General features: G+C 34.0%; 1 long non-coding RNA gene across 2 annotated transcripts in view; it reads left to right on the top strand.

Moving 5' to 3' along the window:
• The window catches only part of LOC141405197 (uncharacterized), a 177,445-nt gene that overhangs the window by 29,208 nt on the left and 130,402 nt on the right, over window positions 1-17,835 (top strand). For both annotated transcript variants that reach the window (XR_012413159.1, XR_012413160.1), the window contains one exon: window positions 10,544-10,582. This is a non-coding gene — a long non-coding RNA (uncharacterized lncRNA). The remainder of the gene's footprint in view (window positions 1-10,543; window positions 10,583-17,835) is intronic.

Below are 17,835 nucleotides of genomic sequence, written 5' to 3'. Positions count from 1 at the left end.
AAAACGTTCCACCTTAAATTTTTCGGTATAGGTCCACGGCTTCACATAGGCCCCATAGAACGGAATTTCCCGATTTTCTGTACTTTGTTGGTTTGGCATATGGTATTTGACATGGGTATAAAATATGTCTACAGAGAATTGTGGGAAAAGATGCACGTTTTAATATAGCTGCTATTGAAGAGACATTGCGGGTTCATAGAAATGAATAGAAAACCTCCAAGCAGAAAATGATCGATATATCGTCGGTGTCATGCTTAAGTGTTCCATACGCCATTTTTGACATTTTGAGATAAAGTTACCTTACAAGGTTTTGAAACATGCTCTTTCAGATTTTTTTAGTCGGTTTTTCTCTATCTCTTATAGATTCTGAGATATTCAGATGCCAATATGTTCCATATCCACCTTGCGACACCGAAAAATCCATAAAGCCTGGCGTATGGAACAAAACAACTTTGAACTTTTAGTTCCATATCCATGTCGTTTGGCGTATGGAACAAAAAGAGACAAAAACGAATTGTTCCGCCCCAAAGATGATGGCGTTTGGAACAATTTTTCAAGTTGCGAATAATGTGGCGTATGGAACAAATTGTTTTAAAGGATTTGGTTTAAAAACTGAAGAATAATAGTTTTTAAATCTAAATATTTATACCCTATACCACTATGTGGAAAGGGTATTATAATTTTGTTTTGGTAAACATTCATGTAACACCGCGAAATATTCGTCGGAGACCCCCACTGTGGTATACCAATCTTCATATCTCGGCGAGATAAAGCGATTTTGAGATGTGTGTCCGTCCGTCCGTGTGTCCGTCTGTCCATTATAAATTGTAATCAAACTCCAGGCCGCAATTATGGACCGATCGTCACGAAATTTGGTATGGAGGTTGGTTTCACATCAGAATAGATCGCTATTTTAATTGGTGATGATCTTGAAATATTTAGCGGGTTTAATGGACCAAAAACATAATTTTTTTTTGATTTTGTACCTGCTCTGCAGGTCGCAATAATAGTCCAATCGCCTTGTAATTTTAAATAAGGTAAGAGTATATGACAAAGAAGAAGCTTGGAATTTGAGATGGCGATCAGATAATATTTAGAGGGTTAAATGGACCAAAACTTTTGTGTGAAATTTGTGAAAATTTTTAATATGCAGCTTATATCTTTATTCCTGGAAGAGACATTCCGAGCAAGTAAGCTGCACTTGGAAAACGATCTCTTGACCTTTCCATTGATGTCAATAATGTTGATTTACGTGCTCAGATAACAGAGTTAAAGCCTAATATGTCCAGTTATTTGTTTGTAATGTAATCAGAATCACGCTAGATGTCGAAATTATAGCTCAATAGTCACGTAATTTTGCACGATGTAAGAGTTTAGGTCTAAGGACATGCCTGCAATTTTGAATGATCCTCTCATATTATCTAGTGGGTTAAGTGGACCATTACCATTACCCCTGACTCATCACATTATTAACACCAACATTTAAATTCCATCTCTATTATCAATACTAATATTTGCGATTCATTCCATTCTCACCCATGTTTTTTATTCTTTTTTCATTATCACAAATCATCACACAAATACTTGTTTATTTTGTATCTAGTTACTCTTTGTACATTACCTTCAATACTCCATTTTTACTCACTCGTTTTTAATATACATATGCAAAAATCATTACATATTTTCGTACATAGCGCTAGGAGCGCCTTCTTAGTTTAAAATTTTCGTTTTTGTATTTAGTTCTTAAGAAGTACACAATAAAGCAGGAGCTTTAAAAATTGAATTATCCAAGACACTTGAATATTTGTTTCACTTTTCTGGGAAACCAAACATCAGAAATCTGAGTAAGGACCAGAATTCTTCAATGTTATTTTTGGTCTTTATTTTAATTCCTGGATGGCATATACCGGCAAGGTAGCCTACATATGGAAAAATAACTACTGACATTTCCCCTGATGCAAATTGCAAGAATGTGTCTGCTAGATAACGGTCCTACTGCTTAATATATAATGGGTTTTGTGTAGAGAACCACAATTTCCTCCCATACTACAAATTGTCCCTATCATGACAGAGAAATTTTCAGTTCAGTTGTCCGTCCAATTAGATTTTTTATACAAATGTTGCAGCATGGGGTCGCCTCGCCACCTATCCTATTCTAGGATTTAGGGTAGAGGGGATCCATACAAAATACGACAAAAGATATTTCTCATCGAAATAATCGTTTTGGACCCCAAGTATGTTTGGACGAAATTCGTTGGATTCGATTTAGCTCTGCCCGTTCATCTGTCCCAATCACTGTCTAGCTGGCTGGTGCGCACGATAACTTTCGAACAGATCTACCGATTCAAACCAAAGTTCAACTTTTTTTCGAAAAATTGTGCGAACGATATCTGGTGAAGTGAGCAATCGATTTGGTCCAAACTTTCCATATATTATTATTCCTTCCAGATACAGATTGGGTAAGACCATATCGGTCCACACCTTCGGGTACCTCCCACACAAAGTTCGGAAAACTCAAATTTAAAAGTCCTCTCGAATCGTTTTGATTTTTTTTTCAGCGAATCGTTCTTGCGGTCCCTTTACGATGGTACAATTGCAATGACAAGTCCCTACTTCCTGAGATTATGGCCGAAAAGCTCCATGAAACCCTGAAAAACAAACAAGAAAATCTCAAGGGGATTTTCTGATTGGTCCAAACTTTGCACATCGTATTATTTCATCCAGTCACACAAAATTTGGGAAAAGTGCAGTTAGAGGACTCGTATCAGATTTATTTGAATTTTTTTTTGAAGAATTTTTTTTCATGGTCCCTATTGCACCGGTACAATGTTTCTGGGGTAAGTCCTTACTTTTTAAAATAATGGTCCAAAAGTTCCAAAAACCCCTGCCGGCTCAAACTAAAATTACAAATCCGAAAAATAATTCTCAAACTTTTTTTAAAAATCTGAAGTTAGCTTACTAACATTGATTTGGTAGAGCCCCACATTACGATACATGCGATTCCACGTATTTTTATACGGCATAATTATTGTGTTTGTTTCTTTTTTTGGTCAGAAGCTGAGGGTATATCACCGTTAGCGCAGCTGACTCATACTATCTTCTTTGGTGTGTAATTGAATATGAAAATTTTGGGATTTATAAATTTGTTGGCATGCAAATTATTTGAATTTCTAATCTTTATTAGTTATTTCTACCGGTATAAAATATATTTTTGATATCACAATGAACTAGTTTCGAAATACCATGAAAAGCACAAACTTACGTGCATTATCAAGCATATGTGAGGTACAAGTGCAAAATTTTTGGATGATAGATCTTCAATAAACTCACAATTTTCCCAAATATCAAATGTCAGAGACATAGCAAATTGCATTGTATATGGTAATATTCAAAAAAGTTTTACAATCGTTGAAGTTGAGGTTCACCATTTAATAAGTCGCGAACTGTTAATATATTTTATAAAATATGAATATATTTATATTAATTGAAGTGTTTTAGTCACGATCTCATAATATGGACCATAACAAATAATTTTCGCGGAAGCAGCGTTGGTGGTAATATAAAAAAATGGGAAAAATGTGTTGAAGTAAACAAGTTTTTTGTGTTCTTTCTTGATTTCTGGCCAAACCACGCAAAACTCAAACCTGTGCTCAAAGAGAGAACTAAAGAATACCCCTTGGGCAACATGGTTCTAGTGTATGACTTTTCGATATATTCACTGCATCCCCCTAAAATCGATGCTGACATTTTGAAGTTTTGATTTCAGTGTTTTTCGAATTTTTCTTATAAATAGATGGTGCAACTAGATAATAATCGAAACTAGTATATAGGATTGTAGAACTCGCGATTCAACGTCGTTCGATGTATATCTCATGAGTGTGCTCCGTACAGCTTCCTAGTAATAGGAGTCCAAAGGCGAAAATTTGGTGCGTAAAATTTCTGAAAAAACCTATTTTTTGGCTTTAAAATTTACAACTGTCGTACAGGTACCCCTGAACCCCGCGTGATTTTAGTTTTTTACGTGCCGGATCTAATAAGCCCATCCGCGTTCTAATCCATCCACTAAAACGACGGATATAGATACCTTGAAAGTAGGAAAATCTGCAAAAATATATTTTGACAATTCCGCGAATTGAACCGCGATTTTCTTTGATTATTTTTACATAAATGTAATCCTTTATACTCGATTATTATATTTGCCAAAAAGGTGTGTCACAAATTACAAAGATTCGGGAGTAATATCCCTATTTATCCCAAAATAGAATGTGGTGGCACATCCGCAGTTCTTGACGAATCTGTCTAAAATAATTTATATTGACGTATTTTTAATGGCCCCCCCTATTGAAATCGGATGCACCTTATAATCATATGCACATCGCGTAATTTTTGCCGACTTGAAGGTTTTTTGAATAGTCAGATGCAACTGATGGTACACTTTGGCCGCTGAATGAAACATGGGAAAATCCATGCATATTGATAGACATGGACTCCCTGTATCCGAAAACCACATGCACCTCAACCGATTTAAACAGATTCGCAAATTACACGCTTTTTATTTTTTGTGTTTTTTCTTTGGTTGTAATTTCATTATTACGCTCTACTACTTATTTCTTTTGCAAAAAGCAAATATACTTTCACGATGACTAATTACTTTTCTCGTAGAAGTTTAAGCAAAATACTTCAGGATTTGGATCGAAATTTAGCGAAATAATAGAATAACTCCCAACATTTATTTTTCAAATTTTTCCTATTTAACCAAAAATATATTTTTTAAATAATTTCCAACAATAAGATTCCGTTTTTTGTTGTTGCTGTAATATGCAAGTTATAAACGCGATCTTTATAATTTTCTCACATTTTTCTACGCGTTGTATAGATTCTGTACGTATTTGTAAATTATTTTTTTAGAGAGAGTATTACAACACAATAGGAATTTTTAAATATTTTTTCTTTACAATACAATACAATATCGGTAAAATTAAAATGCTTATAATTTCAGTAATCAACGAAAATGTTCGGTAAGTTAACAACCAAAATAAAGTTGTTGCTAAATTCTACCGATAGCAATAGTGTAGTTAACTTTCATTGATACTTTTCATTCATAATTTTTCGTGTTAATGTTACCGATTTTTGTCGGTAACTCAAAAAATGAGTTACAGAATTCCACTACAGATTTGAAACCACGATTTTTTTCGTAAGCCATGTATCAAAAATGGCGGATGTGCTAGCCAAAAAAGTTTTTAATTTTTTTTCTATGTAATTGTAAAGGAAATTTGAAATTTACCATATATATTTATTTATTTATTTATTTTAGGTGTATTCCGAAAAGGAACCTGACATTCAAAGACAATTTGAAGAGGTAGCAGGTGGGGTTAATCAATGTGAATTTTCCAATTTTCGAATATTTTTTAGAAATGTATAATTTATATAATTGTTCCACAAACATGGATTCATTTTAAGTTATATGTGACCTCGTTTTTATCCCGAGTCCGAACGGCGTGTCCTAAGTTGCCACTAGTAGAGACGTTTTTCATGGCTGAAATAATAAGGAAATATAGCCGACATTACTAAGGGTTATTTTGCCACCCTTGGAAATTTGATGTGACCAATTCTTAGAGGTTGTGGTGTAGGGTATAACATGGTCGGCTCCGTCAGACTACAGCCTTTGCTTACTTGTTTTAAATACTGTACTGTTATATAAAACTAAATTAATTTTCGCTTAATTTTAACGCCTCCTCCTAACACAAAACATATAAGATAAACTAAACAAAAAATCACGATTCTTCAAAGTCACAAGTGGCAACCCCTGAAATAAATGTAAAGCAAACATTTCAAAGTGGTATCTAATGTTTTTTCTCATACCACTGTTTTATTTAACTCCCTGAATTTCCGGTTCTCAGTAGCACTTCACGTAAGGGAGGTGGAACAGAATTGACAAAAAGTTGGTTTGGTGAATTGTGACATAACGTGTTCCATGTAAAGCAAACTGCCAAAAACACGAAAAAAAGAACCCATGGAACAAATCAGCAACCTTCTGCAATTGTAAAAATTGGCCATAACTTCTAGACTATAACAGATATCTGACTAAAATCAACTTCTGATATATTCTTTGAGTTTAGATAATTAGAATTGTGATTTTAAAGTATTGAATTTTTGCACCACTTTTAGACTGTATAGACTCAAACATTAACTTGAGTTTTTCTCGAATCAGGCAAATGGCGTATGGAACACTTAAGGATGACACCGACGATATGTTAATATTTTGACATGTACGCAGGTACCTCCTGATTTTTAATATTTCAGTTTGTGCACGCATCGTCGAAATGTAATGACTGTAACATGGTATTTCCGATTCTGAATGGGTATAAAACATCGATGTCTCATTGGTATTGAACCTTGTTTAAAAGAAAGTGATATTCTCCAGTTGTATGTTCCACTTTTCCTCGAATTCGAATTTAGTACTTTCATAAACGAAAGGAAGCTAATTGTTTCATTTTACTGCAATACAACTCATGGTGAAGGGTATAAAAAGTTCGGCCAGGCCGTTCTTACTTGTTTTCTATTACAAAATAATATTTCTGTTACAAAAATACACAAGCATATACTTCATATGGGGGATTTACAGGAATGAAGACCTCCCAATATTTAGCATTTTTGCAAAGAGTCGGCCATGGTACAAACGTGCATGTAACAGCAAGTGCCAGAAAAAAATATTTTCACGAATATCTCAGAAAATAAATAGAACGAGAATACTTCTCTCATATCAATGAAATGGAACCTCTTTTGAGTCTAAACGGGCCGCCGCATATAGTTTCAGTGAAACTGTGTCACCTCACATATAAGGATTTTTTTTCCAAAATTATGACATATTTCAGATAAGTCGGCGCTCAAGGCAGGTCTTGTACATTTTGAACATATTTGTGTTTTGATGGTTATATGCAAAACATACGTCCTTTTTCGACACAAAAAAAATATGGCTTACAACAAAGGAATTCTCTATGGTACTTGTCGGAACATATATCAATCCATAGGTAGGTCGCATTTTTTGTCCAACTTTACTTTAGAATACATTTACATTCAACGTATATGATTTATCAAATAACCGAGTCTGTCAAATTGACGTAAAGTTTGCAATATGTAATATAGCTCCAAAAAATCAATAACTAAATGTTTTCAATGCGATTTATATTTATTTTTGAAATTAAAATAATTTATTGACACCTACCCGAATTATTTGTCCACAGATTCGTACCAGTTTACGGGACCGTCAACATCAAGGGTATACATGCGTCAAGTGTTTTTAAGAGTGGGTTACTAACATAACTCCACAAACCAATACTTATATATTTCTCTTGATGGACACTAAAACTGGCGAAATCGTTCCATCGCCATTTACTCTAAGACCATATTCAAGACATGCTGATTTGCCCGCCACTGCTTTCTGTAGCTTTTGGTAGCATTTTAACAACCGCTAAAAATTTCATCACTGCAAGGAAAGGATTTATAATAACAATATCCTAATTCCCGACATATGAAACTTCGGTATGGTTATTGTGTTCATACAACACATATTGGCATATCGCTATATTTAAAAGCGTTCAAATTTAATAACCGTAAGTGATAAATATTCATAATCATAAAGAAAACTTGGTGCATATAAATAAAATGGGTACCAGTTAACTTTTCGCATAAACAAGAATATTTCCAAAGTTTCTGTAAGTGTGTGTGTGCGCATATTGAATTTATGTTTATACCCAGCAAACCAATCTTACCGACATCGTAACGTAATCGGAACAAAATTCGGACGATACGTCCAATTTCTTTAACCAAAAAAATACCACCACATAGCCGTGTAGAGCATGGAAAACTATTATGAAATACGGTGTCAATTTTTCTCTATTTCCGCACCAAATGCATTGAAGTTCAGTAATGCATTTTTTAATTTTATCTGTTATAACAACATATTTGCTTTTCATCAAAATTTATATTTTTTGTAATCTAATTTAAAATCATTATCAAAGCGTTCTGGACCAATTTGATCTCAAATCGCGCCATTTCGGAGCATATTAGGAACTTTTGACACTATTGCAATTTTTGGTATTTCTTTATAAACTCGTTACTTTTATGTTTATATTTTTTGTACCTATCGGACAAGAGAATTTGGGGTCATTTGCAACGAATTCGCGAAAGTTACAGGCTGTTTTTGTTGACCTTGCCTGTGAGAATTGTATTTGTTTTCTACAAAAATACAACACCAGTACCATGTGGGGAATTTTGTCCTAATAATGAAAACGCGTTTCTAAGATCGATTCGATGAAAAAAGTTTCAGCACCGACCGCAATTACTAAAACCCCTTTGGTATTTTTTCTACTTATAATTTTAAATTTGCTTTGTTTGAATAAATATTTATAGACAAAAATACATTTCTCACAGGCAAAGTCATTAAAAACGGTCTGTAACTTTCGCGAATTTGTTGCAAATGACACCATATTCTCTTGTCCGATAGGTACAAAAAATATAAACATAAAATTCACGAGTTTATAAAGAAAAACCAAAAATTGCAATAGTGTCAAAAGTTCATAACATGATCCAAAATGGCGCGATTTGAGAACAAATTGGTCCAGAACGCTTTGATAATGATTTTAAATTAGATTACAAAAAAATAAAAATTTTAATGAAAAGCAAACATGTTGTTATAACAGATAAAATTAAAAAATGCATTACTGAACTTCAATGCATTTGGTGCGGAAACTTTTTTCGCGATAGAGAAAAAATTACACCTTATTTCATAATAGTTTTTCATGCTCTACACGGCTATGTGGTGGTATTTTCGATATCTGCAAAAAAGTGCAAAAAGTTATATCCCTAATGTACATGTTATGTGAACTTCTACATTTGTAGTTGCGAAAATACAACTACGACGATAGCGAAAACACAAGCCTTTACGACTTTCCAACTTTTCCACAGTTTATATGATTGTAACAAGAAGGATGCAGCTACATGAAACCTCCATGACCACAACTCCACCAGGCAGAAAGGGGCGAGACAAAGTATTTAAAACATTTGGTTTGCATATGAAAACTAAAAAATAACTTGGACTCTGCTAATGATAATATAACTGAAGGTGACCCATTGCTATTGTGCAATTTTATGATTAGTTATGTAATTGCATAAATAAAAAATGATGAGGGTATCGTTTGCCTTGTTTGTAAAATTTTTGCGGGTTAAGGATTGTTTGGCTGCAGGCTTTTTAAATAAAAAATCTGAAGTTCTGATTTAAATTTCTTTATTTTCCAATATTTCGATTGGAACCTCCAATCATCTTCAGGGAACTACAAAAGATTATTAAAACTTAACAAATTTTACATGAAACTATTTCTTAATTGATTTACTTGAAAGAGAGTTGTGGTAAGTTTGCTGCCAAGTACTTTCTTCAACTAAAACTTGTCGCGTTTGTATTTGTTCACAGTGTGTCGGTACATTTGAGTGCAGTTATCGGTGTCTGTTTTGTAATTTAATCTGATATCGTTGAGAGTATTGATGATATGTAACATTTCAAGAGTGTGGCGTTTATGGTAGTTACTCTCTTGAGTCAACATTTTGATATTATTGAAATCGGGGGTGTGTTGTGTTAATGCACAGTGGGCTGCAAGTGCGGTATTTTGTTCTGGGGGTTTATTAAAAGCTTTGTGGTCTGATTTGTGGCCTGATACTCTCGTCTGAAAATTAATATTTTGACCCTATGGGCATTAGAGTGACCCAAAAAAAATATATAAATTTTAGGAACTCCTACCCCCAATTTGTTTCCATTTGACCGGAAAACCTTATAAATGAAATTTTAATGTGATCGGTTAAGGATAACCTGTGCCAACATAGTTCTTTTTGGTTCCATAGTAATTTGTGTGGGGCCAAAAAAACTTTACCACTTCATTATTGCGGCTAAAAACAATTTCTACAAAAAAATTTAAAATGGGATAGTATTTTGATGTAGCACCAATATGCATATTTGGCCGATTTTGGGCGCTATATATCTATATCAAAATCCGATCCGTTTTTTAAAACGTTTTGTAGAAATCGTTTTTAGCCACAATAATGAACTGGTAAAGTTTTTCATCGATTGGACCATAATTGTGGCATTTAGGGAATTTTCGTAAAAATTCACCTTTGGCCCCTTACAAATTACTGTGGAACAAAGATCGCTAGGTTGGCACGGGTTAACCTTGACCGATCGCCATAAAATTTCATATATACGGTTTTCGGATTAAAAGGAAAAATATTGGCGGGTAGGAGTTCCGAAAAATTATTTTTGTTTGTTTTTACATATAGGTACATGCAAACGTACATACATATTTTAGAACAAGTAATCGTGTATTTTATGTATTTCTGAATAATAGTACATTTATATATAACTGGATTTAACAAACCCACTGGGTTTTAAAAGTCAATTTCATCACTTATATTTCAAATAAATGCTCATTAAACCTGCAACAAGCTATAATATAAACATGGCCTAATATAATATTTTTTTAACCTATCATTTCAGATAAACACATCTTTACAAATTTGTGATACAATTTCCATGGTATGTAGCATAAATGTTCAGTACTTTTTATTTGATTTTAAATAAAGCAGGTACTTATTTTGTTAGAGCTGTAACAGACATTGAATTTTGAAACTTGGATACTGTATTTAAATAAGTTTCTTTTTACTTGAAACCTGATGCAATTTTTAAATTTTTGGGCCTTTTTAAACTTCATGGCCTTAATTTTGGTCTATCCACATGGTATAAATACAAGCAACTATAACACATATCCAAGAAGTCGACATTTAATTGACACGCGTGCGTACATACATCCGTTTATAGCAACGAACACTGACTACAAAATGACATATGTAGTGTAGGTCAAGGCAATATTTCTTAACTATATTACGGATAATCCGCAAGGACGAGAAATATTTTTGTATGAACACTTATTTTCATCACATTAAACAGACAATAGTGTAAAAAATATGGCACCACAACAAGTACATAATTGATATGGAGGATGAAAATTTGTGGTCTCATCAAGAAGTATTTGAAAATTAATGGTTGTCTGCAAATAAAAGTCTAAAATGAATCAAAGTAATTACACAGATAGTAACTACAATGTAGGCAAATACCAGGTGTTCTTTTTACACCCTCCACCATAGTATGGATGGTATATTAAATTTGTTTTTCAGTTTGTAACGCATTGAAATACTCATTTGCGACACTATATAGTATATATATATTCTTGAACAGGACAATATTCTGAGTCGATCTAGCCATGTCCGTCTGTAGTAGTTATTTCACGAAAATTGAGCTAGAACGCTATATTTTTGCAACGGAGTTTGAGAGTTTTAGCTACATTTTTTAAATAATGTACCCTAATTTGACATTTGAGGTTCCTTGCAGTCACGAAATCCAAATTTCTTCTCCTGACATAGGACAAGCGTTACACTTTTTATAGGCAATAAAACAAGTGTTAAAACAACGGAGATACCTGTAGTTTGGGGAATTTCAACAAAAGGCACCAAATACTAAAGATGAACTCCTGATCTTTAAATTGGTCCCAAATTCATTCCATGGGGTTATTTTTGCTTTTGTTGGACGACATATTTCTATGGAAAATGAAATTAGACTATCAGAGCTTTAAATCACTACCAAGTGTCTTGGTGTTGATGGTCAAGTAAAATAATTATTGCAAGTTTCAGGCCTAGACAACACTATGTGTTGCCAGGCACCATTTAGCATTTCTTTTGAATGTTTGACATTTTTTAGCATAAACGTACTCAGTGTGTTCTGACGCATGACCATGTGTTGCGTTGTTTACAGTGACTTCAAAAAATCAATTTGCAAAAAAATGGAATGTAGACATTTTCGTCTGTTCATTTTTAACAATTTTCAACAGAGACTATCACGTTAAGAGTACATCGATGAAATAAAACACTTCATAGTGATAAAGCACTATCCTATAACATCGTGAAAAACGGATATAATAAATTCAATCGTGTCCAACACAGTATCAAAGCCGAAGGGGTCGATCATCGACAACAATTATCGTTGAGTGGCGTTGCCAGTTGTCAAAATTGATCCACGTATGGCAACACTCAACTGAAGTTGCGAATCTCAGTTGACGAAGCGGCTGTTTTTCAGCAACCACAAATTTTCAGTTGCAGTGAACATTTTCGAAGAAACAAGAAGTAAAATAGAAGGAAAAATAAACATTTTGTTAACAATTTTGATTCTTTGCATCATTAATTAATTTTGTGTATCAATATGGTGAAAATAACGACAAAGCAACAGTTCGAAATATTAATTGATAAACTGAGTGAAAATCCAAACTTAGCCCGAGGAGTTCGGGAGTTTAGGTGAAACCAAAGCCACAGCGGATGAAGCGTGGAGGTCCATTTCGGACAGTTTAAACAGCCATGAACCTCCAACACGAACACCTGAAGAGTGGCAGAGTCTGGATTCACTTTAAAGCAAATATGAAAAAGAAAATGCTTCAAAATAAAATAAACTTCAACGACACTGGTGGTGGTCCATCACAATAAGTGAATTTATCGCCTTTGGAGAGGACAGCAGCAAATCTTTTGCAAATGAATTTGGTGACAAATACAGTAGGTTCAGTTTAAGTACAAATGACAAACATCCTCCATTGGACCCCCATAATGTGCGCATGTGCTCCATCTATATAGCCAACTACACCAGGGAATTTCGTTTTTGAATAAAAATGGTTTTTATTTTGCCTTTTTTTCCTGCTCTGTCAACTTCGAAACACACAATTTGTCCTCTATCATGGGGACAACTTCCTTCAATACTCTCGACAATGTAGATTGAGCCATGCAATTCTTGAAATCATTGGCAAGGGACTTTTGGAAACTTCCATCCTCAAAGAATCGCAACGCTGCGCACACTTTTAAAATTGGGGGTATTGCTGTTGATCTGTAACTTACTTTGAAGCCATCCTTTAACGTTTCCACAACGTAAACTACGGCATCCTTTGGCAATCGAAAATACGCCTTAAACCTGAAATAATTTACTGATTATATAGATCTTTCCACATGATCATCAGCTTACAGGGCAGATGGCAATTCAAATGGATTCGACTTGTCCCTCAAATTTCTTCTAATAGATGCAATGTCCTGTATATTTTCTTCATCATCAAAAAATAATTCCACCGAACTTATCATTTTTTAGGACAGCAAATAAAACTTGACGATCCGAAGATTCAATGGACAGGTTATATTCCAATCTTGGGTTATTTTCCAAATTTGCTCGAAAACTCAGCCAAAATATTAAAATATTGTCCAGAATACACAAAAGAGTTATCCAAAGCGCAATTATTTTTAAAATGTTTTTTTTTTTTTTTTGGCGAATAGAGGTCACATGTTTGAAAAAACACTGATCGATAACATGTTTATCGACCACCCAGTTGAGTTGACATTAATGGTACAAAATTTCGTCTCAGTCGCGCAGACAACTGACAACGCAACTCAAGTTTAGTGGAAATACAAGATAGACCCAGAAGATCGTCCTAAAACGGCCGTTGTGTCAAAACATTGATGCCATGTGTGAACTGATAACGCTAGATCGTCATGTGACATACCAAGAGATAGAGACAGGCATGGGCATTTCTTCCACCATATCAGTAAAAAGCTTATTCCCAGGGGTAGTGGTGTAGTGTATCACATAGTCGGTCCATGTCAGTTCATGTTTTAGTAGTACCTCCGATTTTAGGTGTTTTGATAGATAATAGTTCCTCATATGAAGGTACGCTTTATTACTTGTTTCTTATTACATAGTTAATTTTTCAAATTCTTGGTTACTAAATGTAAGTTTCTTTAATCTTTCTTTGGCCGAACTCGGAATTTTGTGCCGAAAATTGTTTGACCAAAATTATCATTCATTGAACTTGAAAGCTATTGTGAAAAGTAGATGTGGTTACCAAAAAACACTGTTACTATCTCGTAACTAGTTAATTGAACAAACGGAACATTTGCATCCATGCATGCTCTTTGTACTTGATTTTAATCTAAACATGCCTTGTCCACTTAGCTGTTATCAATCTGCCGAGAATTACTGTTGAATAAAAAAAAGTTATTCTATTATTTGCATTTAACTAGAATTGATAACGATAACACTGTCCGACAGCCAAAATTACACTTGAACTGGACTATATACGTTTGAAAATATAGGTTTGATGGATTTCATTTGTCCAGAATTGATGTTCTTTATGGCAAGAACTACAACTTTGCCTCCATGAGCAAATTAAAATTCTTCGCGGTTTAGGAGATTTGCGCCTGCCAAAATGCTCACTTTTGACTTAATTTTTCAAGGATATTTTTGATGTCATTTTTATCCTGGAATGCAGTAATTTATAATTACACTGTGCAACACTGAAAATGCAAACAACTTTTAGTGTGTATTTTTTGAAAGTACATATTATGACTACAAAAACCCTAGTAGGGTTTTGTCCTGTCAGATCCAGTTCGGATTTTATGGCCTCATTTAAACCGGGCTAAATCTACACTTTTTTGCATTTATCAGGCCTTTATCTCAGATACTAATAGGAATTTGGGCTTGCTGTCTTTAGCAATATTGTAGCCCTAAACTAGTAGAACTTATCTTTTAAAATAACCACATAAGATAAGGTCCATCTAGGGCATCAAATCTATAAAATATAAAAAATTTTACATAATTGCTGAAATTCTGGTCAGTATCGGCTAAACTATTGGGACTTGAACCAAGTAACCTTTTGCAAAAATCTTCCAAATAAAGTTCTCAACAATTCTTTAGAACATCCCAAAACTCTAAAATGCTTACTTCATGTTATTTCAGCGGTATTTTGCATCTTATCTTTTACAACACGTATTTCAAACACAGTTCACACCAACAGTTTATTCTCGCATTTCGGATTTCACTACATTATTGACATTTTTATTAAATCGTCGCTGAAAAATGTACTGAAAACAACAACATAGAGGCATTTTACAACAATGACATGTTCTGAAGAGTTGTGTATTACATTCTAGGGAATATTTTTCCAAAAGAAAATATTCAGAAAAAATTAAGGGTTTTGGAGATACGGTGCGAAATATATAAAAATGGTGCAATTTTTGCATATATTTTGAAATTTGAGGCAATAAATGTAGTTGTTCGAGTTTATTATTTCCCCAAATATTTTATTCTTGTCCTTTTCTACAAATTTGCTTCAGAGATCATAAGAAGATTCGCATTGGTTTCAGAGATATAGCCCCGAAATTCTTTAAAAGCTCAAAATTTAAACATGTTTAGATAGGGCCATAAAATACGAGCTGGATCTGACACAACAAAACCCAACTAGGGTTTCTTGTCGTTTGGGTCAGTACTTTCAAAAAATGCTCAGTTCGAATTGTTTGCACAAGATCACCTTAAAAATGTTGCACAGTGTAGGCCCCCAGGGTCATTACAACGAAGCTCATCATGCTCATTTGCTAGTCCCGTCACCTCTGCTGGGAAGTTTGGTCTAATTTCGGCTATTCGAACAGCAGATATATAAAGTGTGCTCCAGTTGTGATGATGTCTCGATAAATTCTCATCTGAGGAAGTGGACACCTTTCTACAGCGGTGATAAGTTAATTTACTACACCCCTGTCAATCAACTTGTCCATGGTTCAGATAAGTACAGCGTTCAGAGGTCATGAAGACTAGCGGTGCAATAGATTGCCAAGACACGTGAAGCTATCAATTTGTTCGGCAAGAGCTTACCCCTCCGGTCATTGCGTAGGATGGAATGTCAAACCTCACGATGAGCATAGAAGTCGACTAGATCACAGACGGTTATTGCCCTTTAAAATTGAATTAATATCAGGCATATAACGCTGGGCACAACTGTTTATAGGCGCTGTGTGTACACATTTAGCACCAATTTATTGTCTCTCTTTACCGCTATAGATACATTCCATGGACGGGTCACTAGAGTCCAGATCAAGCGAGATAGTTCTGTACTCTTTTTGTACTATCCTTCTGCAAAACGTTGTAACCATCGCAACGTTGCAAGCATGCTGCGTTTGTTACTGCTGATGAGCCTGCGTGGGTATCTCGTGTTCCCATTACTACCATGAATTCGACGACGGAGTTAGGGGCTTTTTTGCGATTTTTTTTGCAAGCAGACATCAACATAACTGCTATCACCGTAATCTTGGAGGCGGCAAAAACATGAGCAAAAAGGGAATTGAACTCATTTCTACTTCCATTAGCCATCTCATCGACGTTAACAGTTTGTAAATATGGATCTAACAAACGAAACATCTGAATGGTACGAGGTTCCTTTCTATTGCGGAAAGGACCAGAAGAGCTGGGAGACGGCATGCTCCCATGGTAAAAAATATACATAATTGTTGAGGTGGCGGCCCCTGGTCGAAGATTCCTCTGATTCAATCAGGTACATAGAACCCGCCGCCGGATTATATATCCACTTGTGGGTATAGCAGTTTTATTATCACTTTTAATATCGCAATTAAATGATCAATCTGTACTACATCCATACAATTGTGCCCTGCCCATTACCACTGCCTACGTATTTTATCTGTGTTTACGATCTAACATTAATGCTTCCTAAATACTACATGAAATTATAGAAATTCATTTCATATGCAATCTTACTTATGCATAACTCAAATTTCCATTCAAATTCCCAAATGGAAAATAAATTGTTGATGGACATGTTAGAAGGATTAAGTTATTCAGTCGGACCATTGCCCACACAATCACCTCTTAATCATAGGAAACATATCAATAAGGCTTTGCCAATGACATTTATACTATTAATAAATTTCCCCAAAAAACCATCATCATCAAATCAACGATCAATCAAAATGTAATGACAATCGATAACAAAAACTCACAAAAATTGATGTTAGTGGAGTAGTGACGCAGGAAATCAGTGTTTCCCCAAACCACAGCAAAGTAACACACCCGTATTGTGCAAAATATATACATACATTCGTATGTATATATGGGGAATTCCAAGTGAAATCGGACAGTTCGGAGAAAAGTAATTTTTGATTTCAATTGTTTTTGGTTCAATTAATGCTCCTAGCCAACAGAATATTTTAGTATATTTTAAAATTTTTTTTTGACCAACGGTACAGAGATATCGCCTATTGAAATTATCACATTTTTAAAGAACTATGTCCAAATAAATACTCATAACTTCTTTAATATTGGTCCAAATGGGACCATCTTTTTTTGAATTGTTTGTTTTTTCATCAGCTATCGAAAGAAATACTTAAAAGAGAAATGCACAGTGGGCTTCAATGCAATTTTCGGGATTTAATATTTAAAATCAATTTTTAAATATGATTGTACCCTTCGATTTTTTCAAAAAAATTATATGTTAAACTACGTTCAATTACAAAAATTTTAAGCTCTAAATCGTAATGGGATGCGAATAAATACTATTTTTTCTGAATTTTTTAAAATTTGTCAATTTAATTTTTCCTTTATACCTTTGTCTAAAATGTATTATTTTATTAAAAAAATTAAAAGTTTCATTTATAAATATTTGTTTTGATTTTATATTTATGAATTTATCTCAAACATCTTAAAAACTGCGTCATTTTTCGATTTTGAAAATGCATCAGCGAAAATTCCATTAAAGCCCACTGTGCATTTTTTTTCTATTTTTTATGATAAATATATAACATATAATGATAAATATGTACTCTTAGCTTCAAAAATACAGGAAATACAAATTTTGGACAAAGGTATTAAGGAAAAATTGTATCGACAAATTTTAAAAAATTCAGAAAAAATAGTATTTATTCGCA

Source organism: Musca autumnalis, unplaced genomic scaffold, assembly GCF_047663935.1.
Source record: "Musca autumnalis isolate F117 unplaced genomic scaffold, ASM4766393v1 scaffold_5, whole genome shotgun sequence".
NCBI lineage: Eukaryota > Metazoa > Arthropoda > Insecta > Diptera > Muscidae > Musca > Musca autumnalis.
This window is presented reverse-complemented; position numbering and strand designations above follow the sequence as displayed.